Source organism: Rattus norvegicus, chromosome 8 (assembly GCF_021556685.1).
Source record: "Rattus norvegicus strain SHRSP/BbbUtx chromosome 8, alternate assembly SHRSP_T2T, whole genome shotgun sequence".
Lineage (NCBI taxonomy): Eukaryota > Metazoa > Chordata > Mammalia > Rodentia > Muridae > Rattus > Rattus norvegicus.
Window position 1 is genome coordinate 7,577,391 of NC_141541.1, and position 10,072 is coordinate 7,587,462.

Consider the following 10,072-nt stretch of genomic DNA (forward strand, 5'->3'; position numbering starts at 1 on the left):
GGAGATCTACCGGAGGCGGGGGCTGCTCACATCTGAGGGTAAAGATATTAAAAATAAGGCTGAAATTCTGGCCCTCTTAGAAGCCCTATTCTTGCCCAAAAGACTGAGTATTATGTATTGTCCAGGACACCAGAAAGGGCACAACCCAGAGGCACGAGGAAACCGGCTGGCCGATGCCACGGCGCGAGAAGCGGCCATGAGCAAACAAATCTTGCCCTTAAATAGCCCAGACCAACCCACGCCCCCACCAGTGGGACAAACCAGTTGGGTTTATGCCCATGAGGACATAGAGCTCCTAGAAAAAATGGGGGCCATCTACCACCCTCAACTAAAACAGTGGGTCTACAAAGGAAAGACAGTTATGCCAATAAAAATGACTTTTGAATTGATCTCCTTTTTACACAAATTAACCCATTTGGGGTTTAAGAAGATGAAAACCTTACTAGATCAAGAAGAGATAAATCTGTGGTTTTTGAATCGGGACAAAGCGATACAAAAGGTGACTGAGAGTTGCAAAGTGTGCGCTCAGGTTAACCCGGGAAGGACCATGATTGGACAAGGAGTTCGTCCTAGGGGACACCGTCCCGGCATCCATTGGGAAATTGATTTTACTGAAATTAAACCAGGTATGTATGGATACAAGTATCTCCTAGTGTTTGTAGACACCTTCTCAGGATGGGTCGAAGCATTCCCCACAAAGCACGAGACTGCAAAAATGGTCACCAAGAAGCTCCTCGAGGAAATCTTTCCCAGGTATGGCATGCCTCAAGCGTTGGGGTCGGACAACGGGCCCGCTTTCGTCTCCCAAGTAAGTCAGTTGGTGGCCAAATTGCTGGGGATTGATTGGAAATTACATTGTGCCTATAGACCCCAGAGTTCAGGTCAGGTAGAACGCATGAATAGAACAATTAAGGAGACTTTATCCAAACTTACGCTTGCAACTGGCTCAAAGGATTGGGTGGCCCTCCTTCCCCTAGTTCTATATCGGGCCCGGAATACCCCGGGCCCCCATGGTCTAACTCCTTTTGAAATAATGTATGGAGCACCACCCCCATTTGTCCATTTCTTTGATTCAAACATTGCTGATTTTGCTGACAGCCCTTCTCTGAGGGCCCATTTACAGGCCCTACAGATTGTGCAGAGAGACGTCTGGAGACCTTTGGCCGCTGCTTACCAGGACAAGCTTGAGCATCCGGTGGTGCCACACCCGTTCCAGATTGGAGACACCGTGTGGGTGCGCAGACACCAGACCAAGAATCTCGAGCCACGGTGGAAAGGACACTACACCGTCCTCCTGACTACCCCGACCACCCTAAAGGTAGACAGAGTCGCGGCTTGGATCCACGCATCACACGTCAAGGCAGTCCGGTCTGAGGAATTGACTAATCACAACACTACACCCCAGACATGGAGAGTTCAGCGCACTCCAAACCCCTTAAAGTTAAAACTCCTACGTGGCTCCTCCTAGTCCTTTTGTGGCCTAGAGTCAGTGGGGGAATAAGCCCCCACCACATTTATAACATTACCTGGATAGTCACTAATCTCATGACAGGAAGGCTGGCTAATGCTACCTCCGTAAGGGGGACGCTGGCCGATGCCTTCCCTCCCTTATACTTTGACCTTTGTGATGTGATAGACTACAAGTGGGAGCCTGGCACTACCCATAATTGGCATCCCTCAACCACCTACTATGGTTGCAGTCCGGCTTCCCACAGCAAAGAGATATACGTTTGCCCTGGACACAGAGTGAGCCGGCAGTGCGGAGGGCCGGGGAGTGGGTACTGTGCCCAGTGGGGATGTGAGACTACTGGGGATGCGTATTGGAAGCCATCCTCATCTTGGGACCTGATAACTCTGAAACGAGACGGTCGGCTTCCTTACACCTTGTGTAAACAGGGCGCGAAATGCAATCCCCTCGTCCTCCACTTCACCAACTCAGGTAGTAGAGCGACCTGGGACGGGCCCAAATCTTGGGGCCTGCGCTTATACGTCACAGGGACCGATCCCGTGGGTCTGTTCTCTCTAAATAGACAAGTCTCTCCCCTGGCCACTCGACCCATTGGACCCAACCTAGTTCTACCAGATCAGAAGCCTCCCTCGCTCCCGGCACAAGCCCAACCCCCGTCATTGCCTAAGGTCACCCAGGCCCCTGGTAGTACCCCTACAAGCCCCTTCTCCACAACGGGGGGCTCCACCATTTTGATCTCCCCGTCGCCAGGCACCGGGGATCGATTATTCAATTTGGTGGCTGGTGCATATCTGGCTCTCAACTATTCAGACCCTTTTAGGACTCAGGAGTGCTGGTTGTGCCTCGTTTCCGGTCCGCCCTATTATGAAGGGGTGGCAGTCATTGGAAATTATACCAACCTGACTACTGCCCCAGACAGTTGTGCCAATACCCCCAGCCACAAACTAACTCTGCCTGAGGTCTCGGGACGAGGGCTCTGCTTGGGGAATGTACCCCACACACACCAGACCCTCTGCAACACCACTCAGAAGATTCCCATCGGGAACTACTTCCTGGCAGCCCCAAAAGGCACATACTGTGCCTGCAATACTGGACTAACACCCTGTATCTCAGCCACAGTCCTCAACCAATCCTCTGACTATTGTGTATTAGTAGAAATTTGGCCCAAAGTCACCTACCATGAATCCGAGTATATATACTCGTTTTTCGAGAGACAGACTCGTTTCTGACGAGAGCCTGCCACCCTGACTTTAGCTTTACTCCTAGGAGGAATCACCTTGGGGGGAGTGGCCTCGGCTGTAGGGACCGGGACCACTGCACTCATTGAAACTGGCCATTTCCGTCAGTTACAAGCAGCCATGAATGCAGATCTTAAAGCTATAGAAGAGTCTGTGAGTGCATTAGAAAAGTCCTTAACATCGTTGTCTGAAGTGGTCCTCCAAAATAGACGAGGGCTAGATATGTTGTTCCTCCGCGAGGGTGGATTATGTGCTGCTCTAAAAGAAGAGTGCTGTTTCTATGCAGACCATACTGGAATAGTAAGATAATATGGCTAAGCTTCGAGAACGCCTGGCCCAAAGACAAAAACTGTTTGATTCCCAACAGGGATGGTTCGAGGGGTGGTTAAACCGATCCCCTTGGTTTGCTACCCTCCTGTCTACCCTGATGGGACCCCTACTTATTCTTCTCCTAATTCTTCTTTTTGGACCCTGCATCCTTAATAGGCTGGTACAGTTCATGAGGGATAGACTTTCAGTCATTCAGACCCTCGTACTGACGCAGCAGTACCATAGGCTGAGACAACAAGAGACAGAAATTTCTTGACCAAGTCGAGTGAAAGATTTCACTCAAAGTTAGCAAAAAAAAAAAAAAAATGGGGGAATGAAAGACCCCAGCTTAGCAGCAGTAACGCCATTTTGCAAGGCTGTACTTAAGATGACTGGTTCAGGGAAAGGTTAGAAAACTGAGTACACAGCGGCTGCCAAGCAGGATATGTTTGGTTGAAGGCCTGGCAACAGGACGACTGCGGTTGAGCACCTGACAATGAGAAAAGCCCCGGGAGAGGTCCCACACCCTAGTGGGGGGCCAAGTCAGTCATTATGTTCCAGGAAGGTAGCTAGGAAACTTGCCCCCGGGCTGAACCCTTGGGGGGCCGAGTCAGCCCTTATGTTTCAGGAAGGTAGCTAGGAAACTTGCCCCCAGGCTGAACCCTTGCCACATTAGAATCCACCAATTATATCCCTGTAACCATGCATCTGCTTCTGTATGCTTGCTTCTGCTCCCCAGAATCCTATAAAAAGCCCATCCTTGGTTCCGTGGGGCGCGCCAGTCCCCCGAGTGACTGAAGCGCCCACAGGTGCCTGTGCCTGTGTATCCCGACAATAAACCAAATCCTCTTGCTGATTGCATCCTGTGGACTCGGTCTGGTCATTAAAGTTGGAGGGTCTCCATCCCAAGGGAAAGTTCTCCCTGAGAACTTTTCAAAGGAAAGGCTCTGAACTTTGTGCTCTGAAAACATGTATCTGAGAACAGATCTAATGTACAAGATTATGAAATCTATGATGAATTAAAAATCAAAGAGTACAGAGTTACAAAAGCAGAATTCAACTCTGAAACAAACTTGCTTAATGAAAATCTTTGAATATAAGGAAGATCTCTGAAAGCTGAACTAATCAATTTCCCCACCATGCCCCAGCCGGTCAGCCATGCTCTTTAATTTAATGAAACAAGGGTCTGAGATGAAATAGCACATATACATCAAGTAAGAATTGTATTGTTGCACTTTGAAACGTGTCCAACTGTGCAACTTCATCTGATGATAATTTTTTAAGAGTCAATCGATTTCTAAAAGACTTATTGTACCAGCATTTTGATAAAGTGAATGTCAGCATATCTCCAGAACACTTGCACCCTGCCATTAATGCTTTCTTTGGCAGACAATGACTACTCAATTGAGGGTCCTTTGGGCTGAGCAAACATTTAGCTTTTCTTCTCTTATGAGGTTCTTAGTGTCTTGTTCCAGCTCAATACTCTTTTTATACACCATTATAGTAGCCATAAGTGTGAATTTTATGGGAACTTGCAAACGCAAGTCATTGCTAAAGCTTTCCAGTCACTAATCTTTTCATGCTTTTAAAACCACTAAGGCTGAAGCACCTTCCAACACGTTCATTGGCTGTTTATGCATTTCAATGTTTAATCCATATGACATTTCATAATACATCACGTAGTGTCTCTGCATTTCTGTCTTTTCACTTGCCAATTTCTCACACTCCAAATTAAGACTGTGATACTGCGTCTGCAGGAACTGGAATTCCTCCTTAATCCGGTCCAGGGACTCCCGGATAGTGAACTTAAAGGGCTGGCCTGCAGCCTGGTGCGGCGTTGGGTGCCGGCTCTGAGGGAACATCGCTCTGGCAGCAGCCGCGGCTCTGTTCCGGGATAGCTCTATCCTCCGCGCCACTTCCAACTTGAATTCCACGGAGGAACCCGAAGCAGCGCAGCAGGCCGGCGCACAGGGCGCTCGGGATGCAAGGCCAGGGCGCGACGGGTGCGGCCCCCGCCCTCAGGGCCACATTGCGGGCGGCTCGGCCCCGCGCCTGGGAGTCTGAGCAGCGGGGGCGCCCGGACCTACCGCGGCCCTCCACCCCGTGCCCCGGGTGCGCTCCCTTCGGTGGCTCACGGATGCAGGGGGGCTGTGTGTCTCCTCCCTGCGTCGGCGGCTGTGCAGGTGGCGCCTTGGCTAAAACCCACGTAGACAGCCAGAGGCGAGCGCCGCTTCTCGGGTCGGGAGGTCACCCGCTCCTACGACGGTGTGCTCCGGGTTACCCCCGGCTCGTCGACCGGCGTTGCAGAGTCTCCGGCGCGGCTTGAAGCTGCGGAGCCCAAGCAGGGTCCAGGCAGGGTCACGCCAGTATGCGCTCTCCCTCCAGTCCACGGCTACTGCTCGCGGTGCAGCTCTTTGGCCGCCCGCCGCGCCCCTGCCCGGGGCATCAGGCCGCCGGGCTCTCTCCGCGGCTCTAACACTGCCTTCCCCTCCTCGGCTCTAAGCAAAGGGCTGACCAGCTCCAGTCGGCGCAAAGTTCTCTCACGACCCGGAGGCAAACGTCCGCGCGACGGAGAGCACGCTGCCGCTCTGCCTCCCTCCACAGAGGGTCACGTCGAAGGCGAGTCCCGGCTCCTGCCCCGGGACGCGGGGTCCCCGCCGCTGCTCCTGCCGCCGCCCGCGCCTCTTGCGCCGCTTACATTAACACGCGGTTTCACACTCGCTAGCAAACCAGCACCCCGCCCGAGCAGTGTGGCGGGTGCTGCAAGCACCCAGGCGGCCACGGACGTGGGCGGAGCCGCAGCCGCCAACATTAAGTACCTTTACAAAATTTTGAGTGATCTCATTCTAGCAACTTAGACAGTTGCTCAACTAGCATACTTGAAAGTCGTAGAACAAACGGAAACAAACACAAACAAGTGGAATAGACTGCAAGAAATAAACTCAGGGCTGAAATAAACCAAGCAGAAAGAAAGCAAGCAATACAAAGAATCAAGGAAACCAATACCTGGTTATTTGAGAAAATCAACAAAATAAATAAATCCTTATCCAAACTGACTGAATGGGCCAGAGATTCTGAAATTAACAAGATCAGAAATAAAAAGGAAAACATAACAGCAGATGCCAAGGAAATTCATTAGGTCTTACTTCATATTAGGTCTGTATGACACAAAATTGGAAAATCCAATGAATCACATGATTTTTCCTGACAGATACCACTTACTAATGTTAAATCAAGATCATATAAACTATTTAAACAGCCCTTTAATTCCTAAGGATGAATTATTAAAATCATTAAAAGTCTCCCAAACGATAAAGATCCAAAGACAGATGAATTTTGCACAGGACTCTAACTGATTTTCAAAGGAAAGCTAATATCAATACTCCTCAAACTACTCCACAAAATAGAAACAGAAGGAACACTGCAAAATTCATCCTATGAAGAAACAGACACCCTGATACATAAACCTCACAAAGACTAAAATCAGAAAGAGAATTCAGAACAATTTCTCTTATCAGCACTGATGCAAAAAATACTCAATAAAATACCCACAAACCAAACCCACGAACAAATACCCAGAAATCAAATTCAGAAACACATCAAAAACATTGTCCACCATGTTGAAGTCATTGCAGAGATGGAAGGTTGATTCAACATATGAAATTACATCAATGCAATTCACCTTATGAACAAAGTAAAAGAAAAAAAACCATCTGGTTTTCTCAGTAGATGTTATAAAAGGCTTGAAAAGAAATCGAATGTTCCTTCATGTCTTGAAGAAATCAGAGATACAAGAACATACCTAAACACAAAAAGATAGTATAAAGCTGACAAATATCCAACATCAAATTAAACGGGAACTTGAAATAATTCCAGTAAATGTGGGTATAAGAAAAGGCTCTCCACTCTCTCCATATCTAGTCAATATAGACATTGAAATTTTAGCCACAACAATAAGACAATTAAAAGAGATCAAGTGGATAGGAATTGGAAAGGAAGAACATAAGTGAAACCAAAACTTATACCAGGAATCTACTACAAATAGTAAACACTTTCAACAAAGTAGGGGGAAACAAAATTTGTTCAAATACATAAGTAGCTCTCCTATAAAGAAATAATAAAAAGCACTCAGAAAGAAACTAGGGAAACTCACTGCTCCCAAACCCCTTAGGAGAGAGAGCTCACGACCCAGACAGGTGGGCACTCCTGAGACTGCAGAGAGGGAGAGACCACCAATACTTCCCACCCATGCACACATCCCTGACCCAAGAGGAAACTGTATCTGGCCTCTGGGAAGCAGGAGATAGGGGCACTAGAACTGCAGATTGCCCACAGTCCAGACATCGCCCGGACCTGAAGGGAATCAGTCAACAATTCTCAGAACCGAAATCCCGTGGGAGGGAGAGCTAAACCTTCAGAGGGGCAGACACACCTGGGAAGCCAGAGGAGACTATACTCTGCCCACATTTCTGACTCTAGAGGAAAACACCAAACGCCATCTGGGACCCCTGTGCACGGGGGCTCCAGGTAAAGGCAGCACAGGCCCTCATGGTTGCTGCCCTCACAGAGAGCTCAAAAGCAGCCCTCCACGAGCAACTCGAGCCCTGGGACCATGGGTAAGACCAACTTTTCTGCTCCAAGCGACCTGCCCATTGAACACAGGACACAGGCCCACAGGAACAGCTGAAGACCAGTACACAGGAAAGACTACACACCTGAAAGCAGAACACTCTGTTCCCATAAATGGCTGAATGAAAATAGGAAAACAGGTCTACAGCACTCCTGACACACAGGCCTATAGGACGGTATAGCGAATGTCAGACATAGCACAACAGGGTAACACCAGAGACAGCCTGATGGCGAGAGGCAAGTGCAGGAACACAAGCAACAGAAACCAAGACTACATGGCATCATCAAAGCCCAATTCTCCCACCAAAGCAAACAATGAATATCCAAACAAAACAGAAATGCAAGATATACATTTAAAATCACATTTGATCATGATGCTGGAGGACTTCAAGAAAGACATGAAGAACTCCCTTAGAGAAACAGAGGAAAACATAAATAAACAAGTAAAAGCCTACAGAGAGGAAACACAAAAATCCATGAAAGAATTCCAAGAAAACATAATCAAACAGGCGACTGACTTAAAAATGGAAATAGAAGCAATAAAGAAAGGACACAGGAAAACAACCCTGGATATAGAAAACCAAAGGAAGAGACAAGGAACCATAGATACAAGCATCACAAACAGAATACAAGAGACAGAAGAGAGAATCTCAGGAGCAGAAGATTACATAGAAATCATAGACACAACAGTCAAAGAAAATGTAAAATGGAAAAAGCTACAGGTCCAAAACATACAGGAAATCCAGGACTCAATGAGAAGATCAAACCCAAGGAAAATAGGTATAGAAGAGAGTGGAGACTGCCAGCTCAAAGGACCAGTAAATATCTTCAACAAAATCATAGAAGAAAACTTGCCAAACCTAAAGAAAGAGATGCCCATATATATACAAGAAGCCTACAGAATTCCAAACAGATTGGACCAGAAAAGAAACTCCTCCCGTTGCATAACAGTCAAAACATCAAATGCACAAAACAAAGACAGAATATTAAAAGCAGTAAGGGAAAAAGGTCAAGTAACATATAAAGGCAAACATATCAGATTCACACCAGACTCCTCAGCAGAGACTATGAAAGCCAGAAGATCCTGCACAGATGTCATACAGACCCTAGCCCAGGTTACTGTATCCTGCAAAACTCTCAATTAACATAGATGGAGAAACCAAGATATTCCATGACAAAACCAAATTTACACAATATCTTTCTACAAATCCAGCGCTACAAAGGATAATAAATGGTAAAGCCCAACATAAGGAGGCAAGCTACACCCAAGAAGCAAGAAACTAATCGTCTTGGCAACAAAATAAACAGAAGAAAAGCACACAAACATAACCTCACATCAAAATATGAATATGACAGGAAGCAATAATCACTATTCCTTAATATCTCTCAACATCAATGGCCTCAACTCCCCAATAAAAAGACATAGATTAAGAACTGGATACGCAATGAGGACCCTGCATTCTGCTGCCTACAGGAAACACACCTCAGGACAAAGACAAAAACTACCTCAGAGTGAAAGGCTTGAAAACAACTTTCCAAGCAAATGGTCAGAAGATGCAAGCTGGAGTAGCCATTCTAATATCGAATAAAATTAATTTTCAACTAAAAGTCATCAAAAAAGATAAAGAAGGACACTTCATATTCACCAAAGGAAAAATCCACCAGGATGAACTCTCAATCCTAAATATCTATGCCCCAAATACAAGGACACCCACATACGTAAAAGAAACCTTACTAAAGCCCAAAACACACATTGCACCTCACACAATAATAGTAGGAGATTTCAACACCCCACTCTCATCAATGGACAGATCATGGAAACAGAAATTAAACAGAGACATAGAAAGACTAAGAGAAGTCATGAACCAAATGGACTTAACAGATATTTATAGAACATTCTATCCTAAAGCAAAAAGATATACATTCTTCTCAACTCCTCATGGTACTTTCTCCGAAATTGACCATATTATTGGTCAAAAAACGAGCCTCATCAGGTACAGAAAGATAGAAATAATCACATGCTTGCTATCAGACCACCACGGCCTAAAGCTGGTCCACAATAACAATAAGGGAAGAACACCCACATATATGTGGAAGTTGAACAATGCTCGACTCAACGATAACCTGGTCAAGGAAGAAATAAAGAAAGAAATAAAAGACTTCTTAGAATTTAATGAAAATGAAGGTACAACATACCGAAACTTATGGGAAACAATGAAAGCTGTACTAAGAGGAAAACTCATAGCTCTGAGTGCCGGCAGAAAGAAACAGGAGAGAGCATATGTCACCAGCTTGACAGCACACCTAAAAGCTCTAGAACAAAAAGAAGCAAATACACCCAGGAGGAGTAGAAGGCAGGAAATAATCAAACTCAGAGCTGAAATCAACCAGGTAGAATGAAAAGGGACCACAGAAAGAATCAACAGAA

General features: G+C 46.5%; 1 pseudogene; it reads left to right on the forward strand.

Moving 5' to 3' along the window:
• The first annotated feature begins 530 nt into the window (after positions 1–530).
• Envl-ps5 (MLV-related proviral Env polyprotein-like, pseudogene 5) lies at positions 531–3,504 on the forward strand (annotated as a pseudogene).
• Positions 3,505–10,072: the final 6,568 nt, after the last annotated feature.